Raw genomic sequence first — 21,980 nt, 5'->3', positions numbered from 1 at the left:
GTATCCATAAAAGATTTAACACAATCAAACTTAGGTGTTATACCTGACTCCTTACCTTCGTCGAGGTCCCAATCTTCAGAGTTGTGTTTAATTCTTTCCAATAAATCCCATTTGAATTCAATAGTCTTCATCATAAAAGAACCAGTACAAGAAGTATTGGGCATGGAGCGATTATCGAGAGAAAGTCGAGCATAAATTTTTTGAATAATAATTTCTCTTGAGAGCTCATGATTGGGGCATGAATATAACATTGACTTAAGCCTCCCCCAAGCTTGAGCGATGCTTTCTCATTCGCGAGGCCAAAAATTATATATATAATTACGATCACGATGAACAAGGTGCATAGGATAAAACTTCTGATGAAATTCCAATGTCAATCGGTTGTAGTTCCATGATCCCATATCATCACATAGCCTAAACCATGTCAATGCCTTTCCCTTCAAAGTTAAAGGGAAGCCCTTCTTCTTGATAACATCTTTGGGCATACCTGAAAGCTTAAATAATCCACAAACTTCATCCACATAGATTAGGTGCAAATCGGGATGCAATGTTCCATCACCTGTGAAAGGATTAGCTAGCAGTTTCTCTATCATACCCGAAGGAATTTCAAAGTAAACATTTTCAGTAGGTTCAGTAGGTTGAGGGGCAACTCTTTGATCTACTGGTCGGGGTGAAGATACCCCGAACAAGCCCCTCAAAGGATTATGTTCCATAGTAACAAGTGACAGTAAATTTCAGCACACTATATAAATTTTTCCTTACCAAATTCCACCTACCAAAGGCGCTTCACTCCCCGAAAACGGTGCCAGAAAAGAGTCTTGATGACCCACAAGTGTAGGGGATCTATCGTAGCCTTTTCGATAAGTAAGAGTGTCGAACCCAACGAGGAGCGGAAGGAAATGATAAGCAGTTTTCAGCAAGGTATTCTCTGCAAGCACTGAAACTATCGGTAACAGATAGTTTTGTGATAAGGTAATTTGTAACAGGTAACAAGTAATGAAAGTAAATAAGGTGCAGCAATATGTCCCAATCCTTTTTGTAGCAAAGGACAAGCCAGGACAAACTCTTATATAATAGAAGGAGCTCCCGAGGACACATGGGAATTATCGGCAAGCTAGTTTTCATCACGTTCATATGATTCGCGTTCGGTACTTTGATAATTTGATATGTGGGTGGACCGGTGCTTGGGTACTGTCCTTACTTGGACAAGCATCCCACTTATGATTAACCCCTTGCAAGCATCCGCAACTATAACAGAAGTATTAAGGTAAACCTAACCATAGCATGAAACATATGGATCCAAATCATCCCCTTACAAAGCAACACATAAACTAGGGTTTAAGCTTCTGTCACTCTAGCAACCCATCATCTACTTATTACTTCCCAATGCCTCCCTCTAGGCCCAAACAATGGTGAAGTGTCATGTAGTCGATGTTCACATGACACCACTAGAGGGATGACAACATACATCTCATCAAAATATCGAACGAATACCAAATTCACATGACTACTTATAGCAAGAATTCTCCCATGTCCTCGAGAACAAACCTAACTACTCACAAATCATATTCATGTTCATAATCAAAGGGGTATTAATATGCATAATGGATATGAACATATGATCTTCCACCAAATAAACCAACTAGCATCAACTACAAGGAGTAATCAACACTACTAGCAACCCACAGGAACAAATTTGAGGATTTGGGACAAAGATTGGATACAAAAGATGAACTAGGGTTTGAGATGAGATTGTGCTGGTGAAGATGTTGATGGAGATTGCCACCCTCCCGATGGGAGGATCGTTGGTGATGACGATGGTGATGATCTCCCCCTCCCGGAGGGAAGTTTCCCTGGCTGAATAGCTCTGCCAGAGTCCTAGATTGGTTCCGCCAAGGTTCCGCCTCGTGGCGGCGGAGTTTCGTCTCGTGAGCTAGCTTATGATTTTTTCCTCGATGAAAGACTCCATATAGCCAAAGATGGGCATCAGAGGGCCACCAGGGGGCGTGCCCAGGAGGTAGGGCGTGCCCCCCACCCTCGTGGACGGTGGGTGGCCCCCCTCTGGTACTTCTTTCGCCCAATATTTTTTTTATTCTGAAACATGCTCCCGTGAAGTTTCAGGACTTTTGCAGTTGTACAGAATAGGTCTCTAATATTTGCTCCTTTTCCAGCCCAGAATTCCAGCTGCCGGCGTTCCCCCTCTTCATGTAAACCTTGTAAAATAAGAGAGAATAGGCATAAGTGTTGTGACATAATGTTTAATAACAACCCATAATGCAATAAATATCGATATAAAAGCATGATGCAAAATGGACGTATCAGATACCAACCGGGGCATCCCCAAGCTTAGATGCTTAAGTATCCTTGAAATATTTACTTGGGTTGCCTTGGGCATCCCCAAGCTTGAGATCTTGCCTCTCATTATTCTTCTCATATTGATAGCTCCTCGATCTTCGAACACTTCATCCACACAAAACTTTAACAAAAACTTTGTGAGATCTGTTAGTGTAATAAAGCAAATCACTACCTCTAGGTATTGTTGCAAACTTATTCCTATTTCATATTAGAACTATATCTACTGTATTCCAACTTCACCATGGTTCATACCCCCCAGATACTACCCATAGATTCATCAAAATAAGCGAACAACTCATAGAAAATAGAATCTGTCAAAAACATGACAGTCTGTAGTAATCTGGAAGTTTAGTAAACTTCTGTAATTACAAAAAAATCTAAAAAATATATGAAAATTTACACAATTTATACAGAAGTAATGTGCAGAAATTTTCATACCCATTTGACTTTCCAGTAAAAAAATGTAAAATCACGCGCTACAGCAAAAGTTTCTGTTTTTGTACTGAACATAATAAACAAGCAATCTAATCATCCTAAAACCGAAGCTTGGCACATTATTTTTATAATACAATGGATATATACAAGGGGATAATTATTTTCAGAGAAGCTTCCAGGAAAAAATATAAGTGAAGTTCATGGAGCATTCTACAATTAATATAGACTAACCAATATCCAAGCTCAAAATATATAAGTGAAGCACACGAAGCATTCTATAAAACCATACTCAAAAGGATTAAGTGAAGCACAAAGATCAATTCTATAAGATCATACTTCAAGGATATAAGTGAAGAACATGAAGTATTCTATAAAACAATAAATGGCTATCTTATACTAGCATGGTTCTTAAAGGAAAAAAACACAAAGGACACAAATTATGTGATCAAAACAAAAACTGAGGTATACTGATAATTGTTGAAGAAGAAAGATGGGATGCCAACCGGGGCATACCCAAGCTTAGATGCTTGAGTATCCTTGAAATATTTACTTGGGGTGCCTTGGGAATATCCAAGCTTGACCTCTTGCCTCTCTTTATTCCTCTCATACTGATAGCTCCTCGATCTTCGAACACTTCATCCACACAAAACTTTAACAAAAACTTTGTGAGATTCGTTAGTGTAATAAAGCAAATCACTACCTTTAGGTACTATTGGAAACTTATTCCTATTTCATATTAGAACTATATCTACTGTATTCCAACTTCACCATGGTTCATACCCCCCGATACTACCCATAGATTCATCCAAATAAGCAAACAACTCGTAGAAAACAGAATCTGTCAAAAACAGGACAGTCTGTAGTAATCTGGAAGTTTAGTAAACTTCTGTAATTCCAAAAACTTCTAATAAAATATGAAAATTTAAAAAATTTATACAGAAGTAATGTGCAAAAAGTTTCAGACCCATTTGACTTTCCAGTAAAAAAAATGTAAAATCACGCGCTACAACCAAAGTTTCTGTTTTTGTACTAAACATAATAAACAAGCAATCTAATCATCCTAGAACCGAAGCTTGGCACATTATTTTTATAGTACAATGGATATATACAAGGGGATAATTATTTTCATAGAAGCTTCCATGAATTTTTTTACATTTTTTCCATGAGCAAGAACACAAGTGCTCAAGGTCGACCCTCAGTTCTTCAATGCATAATCTTCCAATCACTTCACTTATTGAAAAACTTTTTAGGCATGAGAGGCAAGTACATTCTTTTTGTATTTTCATTCATTAAAATTTTATTTGTATGTTTCACCCACAAGTAAACAGAAACAACAAAGGGAAAAACAAAATCTACTTAGTGAAGAAAGCAAACAATCACACACGAGAATATCAACCCCACGCTATTGCTCCCCGACAACGGCGCCAGAAAAGAGCTTGATAATCCCCAAGTGCAGGGAATCATCGTAGCAATTCCCAATGGTGGAAGTGATAAGTATGGAATGTCGAACCCACAAGGAGCTAATGGTAAGATCAATATTCTCTCAAGTCCTATCAACCACTTATACGACTGTACGTACAATGAACGTTTGCTTCCGACTAGAAACGAGAAATAAAAGTACGTTGTGGGCATGAAGACGATAACCTTGCATGGTATCAGAGAGCTAAAATATAAAAGTAGGTTCTGTTATCATAAAGTTAGAATATATTACTAAATATTATAAATAGCGAGTGTGGAATAATGATGGGTCAGTGTGCGGAATTTTCCTAGGCATTTGTTAACAAGACCGATAGTCGTCATTGCAATTTCATATGAGGGAGAGGCATAAGCTAACATACTTTCTCTTCTTGTATCATATGCACTTATGATTGGAACTCTAGCAAGCATCCGCAACTACTAAAGATCATTAAGGTAAAACCCAACCATAGCATTAAAGCATCAAGTCCCCTTTATCCCATACGCAACAACCCCCTTACTCGAGTTTATGCTTCTGTCACTCAAGCAACCCACTATAAGCGAATAATGAACGTATTGCAACACCCTACAACGAGAATTCCCACACGCTTGCACGACACAGAGGGCACAATAGGACAGCACCAAAATAAAACATACAACTCGTACCAATCTAGATCATCAATCAACCCAAAGACAAAGGATATCTACTCAAAACATCATAGGATGGCAACACATCATTGGATCAAAATATGTGGCATAAAGCACCATGTTCAAGTAGGGATTATAGCGGGGTGCAGGAGACTGGACCGCGTAAAAAAGATGAGGATGGTGATGATGATGGTGATGTTGAGGAAGACGATCACCGAAGACGATCACCGCGGTGATGATTCCCCTCCCAATGGCACTCCGGCGCCACCGAGAGAGAGGAGGAGAGGTTCTCCCCCTTGTGCTTCCTCCTCCATGGCCTCCCCCTAGATGGGCAGAGGTTCTCCCTCTGGTCGTTGGCCTTCATGACGATGATGGCCCCTCTGGGATCCTCCCCCATAGCCTCCGGTGATGATGGCCCCCTCTGGGCAGGGTGCCAGAGAGGGCCTAGATTAATTTCTCGTGGCTATAGAGGCTTGCGGCGGCGGAACTTCTGATCTAGGTTATTTTCTGGGGTTTCTGTATAAATAGGAACTTTTGGCGTCGGTTTCACGTCAGTGGGGTCTCCGAGTCATCCATGAGATAGGGGCCCACGCCTAGGGGGTGGGGCGTGCCCCCCACCCTCGTGGACGGCTCTGGACTCTTCTGGCCCAACTCTTTCACTCTGGGGGCTTCTTTTGGTCCATAAAAAATCATCAAAAATTGGCACCTCAATTAGACTCCGTTTGGTATTCCTTTTCTGCAATACTCAAAAACAAGGGGAAAACAGAAACTGGCACTGGGCTCTAGGTTAATAGGTTAGTCCCAAAAATCATATAAAATAGCATATAAATGCATATAAAACATCTAAGATGGATAACATAATAGCATGAATACTTCATAAATTATAGATACGTTGGAGACATATCAGGCAATACGTGGATGAGTTCAGTAAGTTAGCCCGCTATGCCCCAGATGATGTGGCCACACATGCCGCGAAGCAGGAGAAGTTTATGGAAGGGTTGAATGATGAGATGAGTATGCAGTTAATGGTGGCAACATTTAATAACTACCAGGAGTTGGTAGACAAGGCTCTTATGATTGAAGGGAAGCAGCAGCAGATTGATAGCCGCAAAAGGAAGTATGGACATGGGAAGTACAATTCAGGAGCTCCGCAGAAGCCTCATTTTACCCCAAACTCAGGAGGATATACCCATAACCATGGAGGCCACACACACAATGGAGGAAGCTCGCATAACCACATTGGCTCCAAGAATGGAAATGGGAATGGAGCAGGTAGCAATCAGAACTGCTCTAACCCAGCCACACCCGCCTAGAAGGACCAAAGTCACATTACTTGTTTAAAGTGTGGGAAGACTGGACACTATGCCAATGAGTGTTCTGAAACAAAGAAAGGAAATGTCAATGGAAGCTCTAGGAAGAAGCCCAACCCTTTCAACAGGGGACAAGTGAACCACGTGAACATGGAGGTGGTTGAAGAGCAGCTAGATGCAGTTATAGGTAAGGTTTTGGTTAAGACATGTACTCCAATCATTCTTTTTGATACTGGTGCATCGCATTCATACATATCAAGGGTATTTGTAGATAAGTATAAGTTGCCCACTATAGTTCCTAGGACACCTATGTTAGTAAGCTCGCCAGGAGCTGAGTATATGGCAAGCCAAGGATGTTTTCAGGAGCCATTGACCATAGGTAGGCATGTTTTCCCCTCAGACTTAATAATTCTGGAGTCACAAGGATTGGATGTGATACTAGGAATGGATTGGCTATCGATGTATGGAGGCAACATCGATTGCGCCAGAAAGTCAATTCTGCTCATCACCCCGGAGGGAAAAAGGATTAAGTATGTATCTAGGCATGCGCCTAGGAGGACCCAAGTAAATTCCCTCTCACGAGTTGTTCAGGAGGAAGTGCCTGTAGTGAAGGATTACCCGGATGTGTTTCCAGAGGAACTACCATGAATGCCGCCGGATCGAGATATTGAGTTTTTGATAGAGCTGTTGCCAGGCACCGGACCAATATCGAAGAGACCATACCGGATTCCCGCAAATGATTTGGAGGAGATTAAGAAGAAGGTTAAGGAGTTATTGGAGAAAGGTTACATTTGACGAAGTTCCTCACCATGGGGAGCCCCATTGCTCCTGGTTGAGAAGAAGGATGGATCTTTGAGAATGGTTGTTGATTATCGTGCATTGAATGAAGTAACGATCAAGAACAAGTACCCACTGCCGATGATCAATGATTTGTTCGACCAGCTGCAAGGAGCTAAAGTATTCTCCAAGATCGATCTACAATCAGGATACCACCGGCTGAAGATCCGAGAACGGTATATACCTAAGACAGCCTTCACCACATGGTACGGGCTATATGAGTACACGGTCATGTCATTTGGATTGACTAATGCCCCATCCTATTTCATGAGTATGATGAATAAGGTGTTCATGGAGTTCTTGGATAAGTTTGTCGTGGTGTTCATTGATGATATCTTGGTGTACTCGAAGAATGAAGAGGAGCACAAGGAGCATTTGCATTTAGTTCTCGAGAATCTCAGGGAACATCAGTTGTATGCCAAGTTCAGCAAATGTGAGTTTTGGTTGAAGGAAGTTGGATTCCTTGGACATGTTATATCAGGAGAAGGTATAGCAGTAGAACCCACCAAGGTTCAGTCAGTCACTGATTGGCTAGCACCCACCTTAGTAGGAGAAATCTGCGGTTTTCTGGGACTCGCGGGATACTATCGGAGATTCATTGAGAATTTTTCTAAGATTGCGAAGCCTATGATGGAATTGTTGAAGAAGGACACCAAGTTCAAATGGGCAGATGAATGTGAGGCAAGTTTTCAGGAGTTGAAGAAACGTTTGGTCACAGCCCGGTGTTGATTCTGCCAGATATATGTAAGGATTTCCAAGTGTATTGCGACGCTTCTCGCTTAGGACTTCGAGGTGTACTTATGCAAGATGGAAGAGTGGTTTCCTATGCCTCACATCAGCTTCGACCGCATGAGTTGAATTATGCCACGCATGATTTGGAATTAGCAGCCGTAGTGCATGCACTCAAGACATGGAGACATTTTCTTATTGGAAATCGATGTGATGTGTACACGGATCATAAGAGTTTGAAGTACATTTTCACACAGAAGGAGCTGAATCTCAGGCAAAGGAGATGGTTGGAGCTTATAAAAGATTATGATATGAGGTTGCACTATCATCCGGGCAAGGCCACTGTCGTAGCAGACACTTTGAGCCAAAAGAGTTATGCCAATACCCTTGTAAGTGGGGGATTTCCTCCAGAGTTAGTTGAAAATTTCAGGGAGCTTCGTTTGGAGATAGTCCCTAGAGGTTTTGTCGTGGCAATGGAGGTTCAGTCAACATTATTGGGAAAGATTTGAGAAGCTCGGAAGGATGATAAGGAAATTGCATAGATCAAGGAGAAGATGAGCAAAGGAAACGCCAAGGGTTTTCGTGAGGATGAGCATGACACCTTATGGTTTGAGGACCGTGTTTATGTACCCAATAATGCAGAGATCAGGAAGTTAATACTTAAGGAAGCTCATGACTCGCCATACTCGATACACCCTGGAAACACCAAGATGTATTTAGATTTGAAAGAGCGTTTCTGGTGGACTGGTATGAAGAAGGATATTACCGGGTATGTAGCTGTATGTGATGTATGTCAGAGAGTGAAGGCAGAACATCAGAAGCCAGCAGGATTACTGTAGCCTATGCCGATACCCGAATGGAAGTGGGGCAAGCTTGGCATGGATTTCATCACCTGATTACCCAGGACCCGATCAGGATATGATTCTATCTGGGTAGTAGTGGATCATTTGACCAAAGTGGCTCACTTTATCCTAGTGAAAACCACCTATACGAGTGCAAAGTTGGCCAAGATATATATGACCAGGTGAGGGAGTCCTGGACTAAGGGGTCCTCAGGCGTCAGGTCTGCTAGCCATGGGTCGGACTGATGGGCTGTGAAGATACGAAGACCGAAGACTGCACCTGTGTCCGGATAGGACTCTCCTTGGCGTGGAAGGCAAGCTTGGCGACCGAATATGTAGATTCCTTTCTTTTTAACCGACGTTGTGTAACCCTAGATCCTCCCGGTGTCTATATAAACCGGAGGACTTAGTCCGGAGGGGGAGACTCATTATCATAACCCTACAAGCTAGACCTCTAGGGTTTAGCCATTATGATCTCATGGAAGATCAACTCTTGTAACACTCATATTCATCAAGATCAATCAAGCAGGACATAGGGTATTACCTCCATAGAGAGGGCCCGAACCTGGGTAAAACACTGTGTCCCCTATCTCATGTTACCATCGACCTTAGATGCACAGTTCGGGACCCCCTACCCGAGATCCGCCAGTTTTGACACCGACATTGGTGCTTTCATTGAGAGTTCCACTGTGATGTCGCCAAAAGGTTTGATGGACCCTTCAATCGTCAATAACGACGCTGTCCAAGGAGAAATTTCCTCCCCGGACAAATCTTTGTGTTCGGCGGCTTCGCACTGCGGGCCAATTCGTATGGCCATCCGGAGCAGATCGAAAGCTACACCCCTGGCCATCAGGTCATATTTGGGAGCTTGAACTACGTTGCGGACATCCGTGGAGACTTGATCTTCGCTAGATTCGAGACCGCGGCTACCACTCCTGGTCACCCTGAGAGACATGGCCTAAATCTGTCATTGGAGTGCACCCATGAGATAGCTCCTGTAACCGCTCTGGCCTTAGATCTGGAGCAGACTACGCCATCTAAGGACGGGAAGCTCAACCCCACCATGGAGGCCACAGATTCCCCGACGTTGGAGCCGCACATAGACTTGATCTCACACGATGCCTATGCCAACACAACTCCATACTCATCTCTGTCTGTAAGTTCCGAACCATGTGAGCCGGCAGATATCGAACTTGATCGTTTATCGATCTTTGAATTCAGTGTCGCAAACATCTTCCAGCACTCGCCTTTGCGACATGCTAAACTCATTAAAAACTTGTCCTTGATAGAGGACTCACAGTCGGACTCTATCCGGTCCGAACTAGGGGCACACGGTGGAGAATGTTGCTTCCCACCCACCACCCACTTCATAGCCACGGTCGAGGATTTGATCGACACACTTGATTACGACTCTGAGGACATCGATGGTATGGACGACGATGCCGGAGAAGAAGAGGCCTAGAACCCGCCGTTCACCAGACGCTGGACGGCCACTTCCTCGTATGATGTATACATGGTGGATGCACCAAAGGAGAACAACAACGATGACAAGGAAGATCCAGCTAAGGATAAACCTTCTGAAATACAATCCAAGCGCCGGCATCTGCGGCGCCACTCTAAGTCACGCCGCAGTAAAGACAGCAACACCGGCACAGGAGAAGATAACACTCCAGAAGGTGCCGAAGACAACAAAGACCCCAGCCCGTTGAAACAGCTAATGAACAAGATGAATGGGAAGATGGCCAGGTTAGCCCTGGTAAACAGGCCACGCATGAAGACTCAGAGGACGGAAGTTATATTCCGCTCTCTGAGGATGAGGTGAGCCTCGGCACCGACGATTTCATCGTGCCTAAGGAACCTCTTGAGCAGGAGCACTTCAAACACTAGCTAATAGCCACTGCAAGGAGCCTGAAAAAGAAGCAACAGCAGCTTCAAGCTGGCCAAGATCTGCTCAATGATAAATGGACCGATGTCCTAGCAGCCGAAGAATACGGCCTCAAGCGCCCAACCAAAAGCTACCCAAAGTGCAAATTGCTACCTCAGTTTGACGAGGAGGCACCGGAATACATACCCCCATCATACAATGCGGCTGACCGACCACCACGTGGTTGGGACAAAACGGCAACTCATGCCGGACAACAGCCCGCCCCGCCTCATCGCACAGGTTGAGGTAAATTAGCCCACGGCTATACATATGACCTCTGGCAAAACCTGAACAATAAAGCAGGACATACCAGATCAATCTACGGATCACGAGGACGTGCCTCGACACGCGATGACGGCCACCTATTCGGACGTGACAAACTTAGTCATGCGTGGGATGAAAACCGTAGATGGACTCCATCAGAGCTACGTCGCGACACGGCCCGATATAGAGGTGCCGCATAGCCTCATTGCTTCACTGATGAGGTCATGGATCATGAATTCCTAGAAGGGTTCAAACCCGTGAATATAGAATCATACGATGGAACCACGGACCCTGCGGTGTGGATCGAAGACTTCATTCCCCACATTCATATGGCACGCGGCGATGACCTCCACGCCATCAAATAACTCTCTTTAAAACTCAAGGGGGCAGCTCGGCATTAGCTCAATAGTTTGCCTAAAAGTTCTATTGGCGGCTGGGAGGACTTGGAAGAGGCCTTCCTCGATAACTTCCAAGGTACATATGTTCGACCTCCGGACGCTGATGACTTAAGCCATATAGTTCAACGGCCCGGAGAGTCCGCCAGGAAATTCTGGACTTGGTTCTTAACGAAAAAGAACCAAATCGTCGATTGTCCGGATGCCTAAGCCCTAGCAGCCTTCAAACACAACATCCGCGATGAATGGCTCGCTCACCACCTTGTCCAAGAAAAGCCAAAATCCATGGCGGCCCTCACGGCACTCATGACCCGCTTTTGTGCGGGCGAGGACAGTTGGTTGGCTCGTCGCAAAAACAATGCAAGAGACGCCGGTACCCCTGAAGTTAAAAATAACAAAGAAAAGTCTCAACGCAACAGATACAAGCAACGAAACAACAGTGACAACACCGAGGATACGGTGGTCAATACCGGATTCAGTGGCTCTAAGTCCGGTTAGTGGAAGAAGCCGTTCCAAAAGAACAATTCAGGCCCATCCAGTTTGGACCACATACTTGATCGTCCGTGCCAGATTCATGGCACCCCGGACAAACCACCCAATCATACAAATAGAGATTGTTGGGTTTTTAAACAGGCCGACAAGTTAAATGCCGAGAACAGGGAAAAGGGATCGCAAAGCGAGAACGATGATGAAGAGCCCCGGCAACCGAACACAGGGGGACAGAAGAAGTTTCCCCCTCAGGTAAAAATGGTGAACATGATATACGAGACCCACATCCCCAAGAGGGAGCGCAAGCGTGCGCTCAGGGACGTCTACGCGATAGAGCTAGTCGCCCCAAAATTTAATCCATGGTCGTCATGCCCGATCACCTTTGATCGCCGGGATCATCCGACTAGTATCCGTCATAGTGGCTCAGCCGCACTGGTCCTAGACCCAATAATTGATGGGTTCCACCTGACTCGCGTCCTTATGGACGGAGGTAGCAGCCTCAATCTGCTCTATCAGGATACAGCATGAAAAATGGGTATCAACCCATCACGGATCAAGCCCACCGGGACTTCCTTCAAAGGAGTAATACCAGGTGTAGAGGCCCGCTGTACGGGCTCAATCACACTAGAGGTTGTCTTCGGATCTCCACGCAACTTCCGAAGCGAGGAGTTAATCTTCGATATCGTCCCCTTCCGCAGCGGCTATCACGCATTGCTCGGACGAACTACGTTTGCTCGATTCAACGCAGTACCACACTATGCTTACCTCAAGCTCAAGATGCCCGGTCCACGCGGTGTCATAACGGTCAATGGAAATACGGAATGGTCCCTCCGCACAGAAGAGCACACAGTTGCCTTAGCAGCAGAAGTACAGAGCGGCCTTCTCAAGCAGAACCTTAATTCAGATGACGAGCCCACGGACACCGTTAAGAGGGTCCGAACTACTCTCCAGCAGGAGAGCTCGGCTCGTCAGGAGCTCGACTAGCAATCCGGCCTCCGTCTCAGTCCCGATCAAGTGGTGGCATTCGTGTTGCGCGTACATAACTACGCACTCAAAATCCCATGGGCATCGACGGAGGCATAGCTAGCTTGTGGTCCATAGTACAGCTCAACTGACATCGGATACACACATACTTTCACTTTTACTTGTTTCCCTTTTCAGGTCTCAATCCCACAGGCCCCATCTGGTGGTCTGGTCATCGGTCCTCTTGAAGGATAAACACACCAAGATGGCGAGAAACGCAGACATATGGGGGACTTTTTAGGTGATTCCATTAATGATAACTCTACCTGTTTTTTAGGACCCACATGCAGCTCTCCCTTGGTTTCGGCATGTCAAATAGCATGTTGCTTATCGCACTACTTCTATCAATGCGCCTTGATGTACTAATTAAATTACAATGAAAATAGTTTGCGGCTGGAACTTTAGGACCCTAGCTTTTTACCTTTTCTGTTTTCTCTCTCTTTTTTCTCTTAGCTCCCCTGTGGATAACCCTATCAGGTAGCACCCTTACACTTTGGTACGTTTGATGTTTGCCAGGGGCATCATAGCACCCCACCTTACGGCAACAAAAGTCCGAACACTTTTTATAAGTATAGTTCGGCACCCAGAATTTAGCATTATATGCATTGGCTCCGAATCATGTCTTTGGTCAAGAGTTGGGTTGCCCGGCTCCTGTGCTTGCTACCTTACGTTCCGCTATATCGGCTAAGATAGTAAAGGGAGAACTACTGTGATTGTGCCTTGGTTTATCCAAAGGAGCACCTCAGTAGAGAAAGCCAAAAACTGACTGTCATGATGCGGCGAGAGCCGGTCAGCTGTTCGGAGGTTACAAATCGGTGGAGATTTCTTCCGCACTATGCGAAGGATTGGTACTTCCCGATCAGACGCTTATAGCACTCTAGTTCGGATACTAGGGGCTGCACCCATGTTTTTATTGTCAAACTCATATGGCTAAGTGAGGGCGTTACAGCCGCATAGTCTGGTTGCCTGGTTCGTTGCGCTAAACAACTCCTTCAAGGACCATCTAGTTGGATCAAGATTGGTTAGATTCCATCCCGAACACCCCCGTACTACCTATGTGGTGGTAGAAGCCGACGACTGGTTAACCCTCAGATTTCATACAACACACGGCACAGGAAGTAAAAATTTAAAAACATAACAAGCATTATATTGCACAATCACTTTGTTTTATCATACAAGGTAGAGGGAGCTCGAATACATTCATTCAAAGATAGTGTCTTTCGCACAATGATCCGCAACAATGTGGGACCCCTCCAAGACATCACCGAAGTATCGCTCGGGTGTGCGGTGCTCCTTGCCCTCTGGCGGCCCCTCGGTCACTAATTTGACAGCGTCCAGCTTCGCCCACCAGACCTTGCAATAGGAGAAGGCCAGACGTGCGCCCTCGATGCAGACGGACCGCTTGACGACGTCCAACCGAGGGCAGGCACCCACCAGTCACCTCACGAGGCCGAAGTAACTGCCGAGTATAGCTTCGGCTGGCCACAACCAGATTATTAAATCATTGATGGCCAATTCGGCCACCCTATGCAGCTCGACCAACTGTTTTAGCTGATCGCTGAAGGGCACCGGATGTTCTGGCGCAAGATATTGCGACCAGAACAGCTTCTCCTTGGAGCTCCCTTCTTCGGCCCAGAATAACTCTGCAGCGTCAGCCACACTGCGTGGCAGATCAGTAAAAGCCCCCGGAGAACTCCGAATCCGGGTTAGTAAACGCTATTTCACCTTCACATTTTTGCTTTGCATATTGAATGCCTTACCCGCCGCGATCTTCCTGGCCTCCTAGATCTCCTGGAGGGTGCCCTGGGCCTCATTCCGGACTGCCTCCGCACTCTGACGAGCCTTGGCGAGTTCAACCTCTTGAACCGACGCATCACGCTCCAAGGCCTCGCACTTCTTCACCGCGTCCTCGAGCTCCTGTTGGACCTCGTTGACCCGGGCCTTGAGCTTTCTTCCGAGCGGCCTGCTCCTTGACATCCTTCCCTTCGGCTTCGGCCAGGGCCTTTTTCAGGGCCTCGACCTCGGTCGTCGCCTCTGTAGACATCATGGCATTTCGGTCACTGCATATCATTTTACCTTTTTCGAATACATAACAGGTTATTACTTACCTTGTTTTTCCTGAAACTGCCTCTTCACCTGGCCCAGCTCCACCTCGGCCTCCGCCAGTTTCTGCTTCAGTCCGGAGACTTCGGCACTATGCGAGGCTGCAGCCAATAGCGACGACTATGTTCACATTTTAGAAAAATTTAGATAGTTTCCTGCAATAGGAGATTGATCCTGTGTCCGGCTTTTTCTTTCCGAACACTGGACAGTGTCTCAGGGGCTACTGTCTACTTTGGGATTTTCTCTTTTTTGCGTCGCTTACCTCAAAACCTGTCAGCAGGCTGCTGCAGGCTTCGGTTAGTCCGCTCTTGGCGGACTAATCCCTTTCAATTACAGTGCCCATAAGGACACCGTTCTCATCCACAATGGAAGCGCCTCGCAGCGCTTCCATCAGATTTTCCAGTGCCCCTAGTTGGACAGGGGTCACCGACAGAATAGGCATCCCCCCTTCTTTCAAAGAAGGTTGTGTGCCGGATTCCGAAGCCGCATTGGTCTCCGGAATTGAGTCTGGCTGAGGGCAGAACTGGATACGGCCCTCCCCACCAGTTTCCATGGGGATTGATTCCCCCTAGTGTCCGGCGACGAGGGTTTCGCCTGCTGGCGCCTCCTGAGCCTCTCCCCCGCCTGGAACAGTGATGTCACTACACAACCTTCTTGTAGACGTTGTTGGGCCTCCAAGTGCAGAGGTTTGTAGGACAGTAGCAAATTTCCCTCAAGTGGATGACCTAAGGTTTATCAATCCGTGGAAGGCGTAGGTTGAAGATGGTCTCTCTCAAACAACCTTGCAACCAAATAACAAAGAGTCTCTTGTGTCCCCAACACACCCAATACAATGGTAAATTGTATAGGTGCACTAGTTAGGTGAAGAGATGGTGATAAAAGTGCAATATGGATGGTAGATATAGGTTTTTGTAATCTAAAATATAAAAACAACAGGGTAACTAATGATAAAAGTGAGCACAAACGGGATTGCAATGCGTTAAAATAAGGCCTAGGGCTCATACTTTCACTAGTGCAAGTTCTCTCAACAATAATAACATAATTGGATCATATAACTATCCCTCAACATGCAACAAAGAGTCACGCCAAAGTCACTAATAGCGGAGAACAAACAAAGAGATTATGGTAGGGTATCGAACCACCTCAAAGTTATCCTTTCTGATCGATCTATTCAAGAGTCCGTAGTAAAATAACATGAAGCTATTCTGTCCATTCAATCTATCATAGAGTTCGTACTAGAATAACACCTTAAGACACAAATCAACCAAAACCGTAATGTCACCTAGGTACTCCAATGTCACCTCAAGTATCCGTGGGTATGATTATATGATATGCATCACACAATCTCAGATTCATCTATTCAACCAACACAAATAACTTCAAAGAGTGCCCCAAAGTTTCTACCAGAGAGTCAAGATGAAAACGTGTGCCAACCCCTATGCATAAGTTCATGAGGTCATGGAACTCCCAAGTTGATCACCAAAACATACATCAAGAGGATCACATGATATCCCATTGTCACCACAAATAAGCACGTGCAAGACATACATCAAGTGTTCTCAAATCCATAAAGACTCAATCCGACAAGATAACTTCAAAGGGAAAACTCAATTCATCACAAGAGAGTAGAGGGGGAGAAACATCATAAGATCCAAATATAATAGCAAAGCTCGCGATACATTAAGATCGTAGCACCTCAAGAACATGAGAGAGAGAGAGAGATCAAACACATAGCTACTGGTACATACCCTCAGCCCCGAGGGAGAACTACTCCCTCCTCGTCATGCAGAGCGCCGGGATGATGAAGATGGCCACCGGAGAGGGATTCCCCCTCCGGCAGGGTGCCGGAATGGGTCTAGATTGGTTTTCGGTGGCTACGGAGGCTTCTGGCGGCGGAACTCCCGATCTATTATGTTCCTCGATGTTTCTAGGGTATATGCATATATATATATATATAGGCGAAAGAAGTCGGTCAGGGGGGCCACGAGGCGTCCACGAGGTAGGGGCGCGCCCAGGGGGTAGGGCGCGCCCCCCACCCTCGTGGTGGCCCCGGGACTCTTCTGGCCCACCTCCGGTACTCCGTGGGCTTCTTCTGGTCCAAAAATGATCTCCGTGAAGTTTCAGGTCAATTGGACTCTCTTTGATTTTCCTTTTCTGCGATAGTTAAAAACAAGGAAAAAACAAAAACTGGCACTGGGCTCTAGGTTAATAGGTTAGTCCCAAAAATCATATAAAATAGCATATAAATGCATATAAAACATCCAAGGTTGATAATATAATAGCATGGAACAATCAAAAATTATAGATACGTTGGAGACCTATCAGCATCCCCAAGCTTAATTCCTGCTCGTCCTCGAGTAGGTAAATGATAAAAACAGAATTTTTGATGTGGAATGCTACCTAACATATTTATCCATGTAATCTTCTTTATTGTGGCATGAATATTCAGATCCATAAGATTCAAGACAAAAGTTTAATATTGACATGAAAACAATAATACTTCAAGCATACTAACAAAGCAATCATGTCTTCTCAAAATAACATTGCCAAAGAAAGCTATCCCTAGAAAATCATATAGTCTGGCTATGCTCTATCTTCACCACACAAAATATTTAAATCATGCACAACCCCGATGACAAGCCAAGCAATTGTTTCATACTTTTGATGTTCTCAAAAAATTTCAATCTTCACGCAATACATGAGCGTGAGCCATGGATATAGCACTATAGGTGGAATGGAAGGGTGGTTGTGGAGAAGACAAAAAGGAGAGGATAGTCTCACATCAACTAGGCATATCAACGGGCTATGGAGATGCCCATCAATAGATATCAATGTGAGTGAGTAGGGATTGCCATGCAACGGATGCTCTAGAGCTATAACTGTATGAAAGCTCAAAAGGAAACTAAGTGGGTGTGCATCCAACTCGCTTGATCACGAAGACCTAGGGCATTTTGAGGAAGCCCATCATTGGAATATACAAGACAAGTTCTATAATGAAAAATTCACACTAGTATATGAAAGTGACAACATAGGAGACTCTCTATCATGAAGATCATGGTGCTACTATGAATCACATGTGTGGTAAAAGGATAGTAGCGTCGCCCCTTCTCTCTTTTTCTCTCATTTCATTTTTTTCCTTTTTTTCTTTTTTCTAATTGGGCCTTTTCTCTTTTTTTATGGCCTCTCTCTTTTTTCATTCGGAGTCTCATCCCGACTTGTGGGGGAATCATAGTCTCCATCATCCTTTCCTCACTAGGACAATGCTCTAATAATGATGATCATCACACTTTTATTTACTTACAACTCAAGAATTACAACTCGATACTTAGAACAAAATATGACTCTATATGAATGCCTCCGGCGGTGTACCGGGATGTGCAATGACTCATGAGTGACATGTATGAAAGAATTATGAACGGTGGCTTTGCCACAAATACGATGTCAACTACATGATCATGCAAAGCAATATGACAATGATGAAGCGTGTCATAATAACGGAACGGTGGAAAGTTGCATGGCAATATATCTCGGAATGGCTATGGAAATGACATAATAGGTAGGTATGGTGGCTGTTTTGAGGAAGATATATGGTGGTTTTATGGTACCGGCGAAAGTTGCGCGATACTAGAGAGGCTAGCAATGGTGGAAGGGTGAGAGTGTGTGTAATCCATGGACTCAACATTAGTCATAAAGAACTCACATACTTATTGCAAAAATCTATTAGTTATCGAAACAAAGTACTACGCGCATGCTCCTAGGGGGATAGATTGGTAGGAAAAGACCATCGCTCGTCCCCGACCGCCACTCATAAGGAAGATAATCAATAAATAAATCATGCTCCGACTTCATCACATAACGGTTCACCATACGTGCATGCTACGGGAATCACAAACTTCAACACAAGTATCTCTCAAATTCACAACTACTCAACTAGCATGACTCTAATATCACCATCTTCATATCTCAAAATAATTATCAAGCAAACTTCTCATAGTATTCAATGCACTTTATATGAAAGTTTTTATTATATCCCTCTTGGATGCCCATCATATTAGGACTAAATTCATAACCAAAGCAAATTACCATGCTGTTCTAAAGACTCTCAAAATAATATGAGTGAAGCATGAGAGTTCATCTATTTCTTCAAAATAAAACCACCGCCGTGCTCTAAAAAGATATAAGTGAAGCACTAGAGAAAATGACAAACTACTCTGAAAGATATAAGTGAAGATAAATGAGTAGTCGAATAATTATGCAACTATGTGAAGACTCTCTAACATTTAAGAGTTTCAGATCTTGGTATTTTATTCAAACAGCAAGCAAAACTAAATAAAATAAAATGACGCTCCAAGAAAAACACATATCATGTGGTAAATAAAAATATAGCTCCATGTAAAGTTACCGATGAACGAAGACGAAAGAGGGGATGCCTTCTGTAGCGACCCGACCTTAGACGGTCAAGTCTCTGTGCTTAAGTGTCATCCCTGGATCGGTATGCTGACACACACAGTACTCGAGGATTTATAACAGAGGTAAATCACATGTACAAAGTAACGTAAATACTATTACCTCAATCCAAAATAGCGGAAGTAACAAGGTTGTGGATTCCCATCAACACCAACGGCAAAGTTGAGTGTAGAAATCATAACCCTAATGTATCACTTACTCGTCGTAAGATATCCTGCAACATGAGACATTGCAGCCACAAAGGGTCAGTACATTGAATGTACTGGCAAATTCACACCAGAGGATAATGATGAATAAAGGCTATCACTATATGCATATTTGGCTGGTGGAAAGCTCTACGGTTATAAGGTTTTTGTGAAAAGCCAATTTTTCCCTACTGCAAAGGAATAAATTTTATTTAACTATCATGGTGGTTGTTAAACATTGAGAATGGTTGACAGCATTCTCAATCCCAATTAAGCATCATCATAAAAACCCAACAATATTCATTTAAAGTAACGTGATGAGATTCACATGATAATCCAGGTACTAGATACTCAAGACGTCCATAACCAAGGACACGGCTAACCATGATTAGTTTATACACTCTGCAGAGGTTTGCGCACTTTTCCCCACAAGACTCGATCGCCTCCGTTTGGTTTCTCGCACTTCACGGTGTTTGAGAAACTGATGACCGAAACATAGTCTTTTAGAAGCGCTAGCACCTTACGATGGATAGACCGTTACACCTACTTTCCCCTACATCTACTAGTCTACCCTGTAATTGTTCGCATGACTTAATCAACTATGCTAGAGCCCATAATAGCTTGTGGCTGCACACGGAAGTTTCTAGTATGAGAAATCTCATGATCCCTTTGAGCCTGGGTGGCGGTCCATAAAAAAACAGGTAATCCTGGTCTACCCGGGTGCCTAGACAGGCAATCCTGGAATACCTAGGTGCCTCAATCCACCCAGATGTGTGTTTAAGTTGCCACCTTAAGTAAACCATTAATTAACAATCTCACATCTGTCATGAATACTCTCAAAACCCAATCCACGTCTACGAGCATAGCATGGCAATGTAAGCATAACGTAATAGTAACTCCCAAGGGTTTGATAATAAACATGTAATAGGTACTACCTCAACTACTTCCCATCCCACAATTTAATTAGATCCTAATCATGCAATGTTTGAGGTTTGATCTAATGCAATAAAAACTAGGTATGAAAGAGGTATGATCAAAGTGTGAACTTGCCTGCAATGTTGATGAAGATGATTCGCACTCAAAACTCTTGATACTTCTACTCGTCACACTCCGGTCAATCTATCGTAAGCAAGCAATAGTAACCACACATAAGCAATCACTCAAAGATCGGAGAGAACAAAGAAAACAATTCGAAAAACGTCAAAACCAAGCAAATAACTCTTGCAACATAAAACAATTTCTAACAGTACCAAAATTATGTGAATTTGGCCTTATCAGAAAGTATAGGTCAAGAGCTACGATTTGCAAAAACAATCAACTGAAACGGAGCTACGAAACTCAAGTTACGATCAAACGAAGTTCAAATACAAATCTGGTTGAATTCAAATTTTAACACTTTCAAAAACATGTTTGAGTTGGATTAATGGATAGAGGGGATCGTAATGAAGACGTGAGCGTTGGTTTCATTGGATTTGGATAAACGAGTGAAAAGTAATGATCGTTTGAAAAACTGGGACTATTCTGTAAGAAAAACTAATTGCAACCGGGTCCCTGGCTACGTGGCAGAATCTTACTGGATGTAACCGTTTGCTTCAGAAGTTTATCGAACGAACGTTCGTCAATTAAAGAAAAACGATTCGAAAAAATAGACGATCTAATCCTAGCCCTAGATCTACGATCGGACAGACGAGGAGAGACGGGGCATTACCGCGGCGTTTGGGCTCGACGTCGCCGGAGAAGACAGCGGCAGCGGTGTCGGCTTCGAGCGGGCGGCGGCTCTGGTGGTCCTCGGGCGTGGCCATGGGGTCGGGAAGAGGCGGCGCGAGGTGGTGAAGCTGATGGCGGGGTCGACGCTCGGCTGCGGCGTCGGAACAGCGCGGGGCTTGGCGGCGGAGCTCGTCGGATCTCGTGAACTCCGGCGAGTTCGCGTGGAGCGTGGGGAGGGTCTCGGGCCTTCCGGTTAGAGGCAAAACAAGGTCGGGGCCTGGCTATATATAGAAGGGGGCGAGGCTTGGGTGAGGGGCAAGGTGGAGAGGAAAGTCCAGGGCGGACTCGGCGTCGGCCGGTGTCGGCGTACAGGAGAAGGACTCCTGCTGCCTTGCGGGAGGAGGAAGAGGACGCGGGGCCCACCTGTCGACGTCCGCGGGAGAGAGAGGGAGGGAACGGGCGACCAGGGCGAAGGAGGTTCGCGCGAGGGGAAGAGGCCATGGGCCGATTCGGCTGGGTCGTGGGGCGGAGAGAGGGAGAGAGAGATAGCAGTGCTGGGCTTCAGCCTGGCACTGTTCGAAGAGCTTTTCTCTTCCTTTTTTTAACACAGACAAACAAAAATAATAATAAAGCAAAGGAAAAACAAATATAGTCATATAATATATCAAAATTTGCAGAAAAAGATTTTCTACAACATGGACATTTTTATAATACCAAATAAAATCCACACAAATTTAGATAAATCAAAGAGTGCTACTGGTCTAATAAAATCCAATAAAAACCATTTTAAAAATACCAAAATGATTTCAAATT

The sequence above is a fragment of the Triticum dicoccoides genome, chromosome 7A (assembly GCF_002162155.2).
Source record: "Triticum dicoccoides isolate Atlit2015 ecotype Zavitan chromosome 7A, WEW_v2.0, whole genome shotgun sequence".
NCBI classification, from domain to species: Eukaryota; Viridiplantae; Streptophyta; class Magnoliopsida; order Poales; family Poaceae; genus Triticum; species Triticum dicoccoides.
This window is presented reverse-complemented; position numbering follows the sequence as displayed.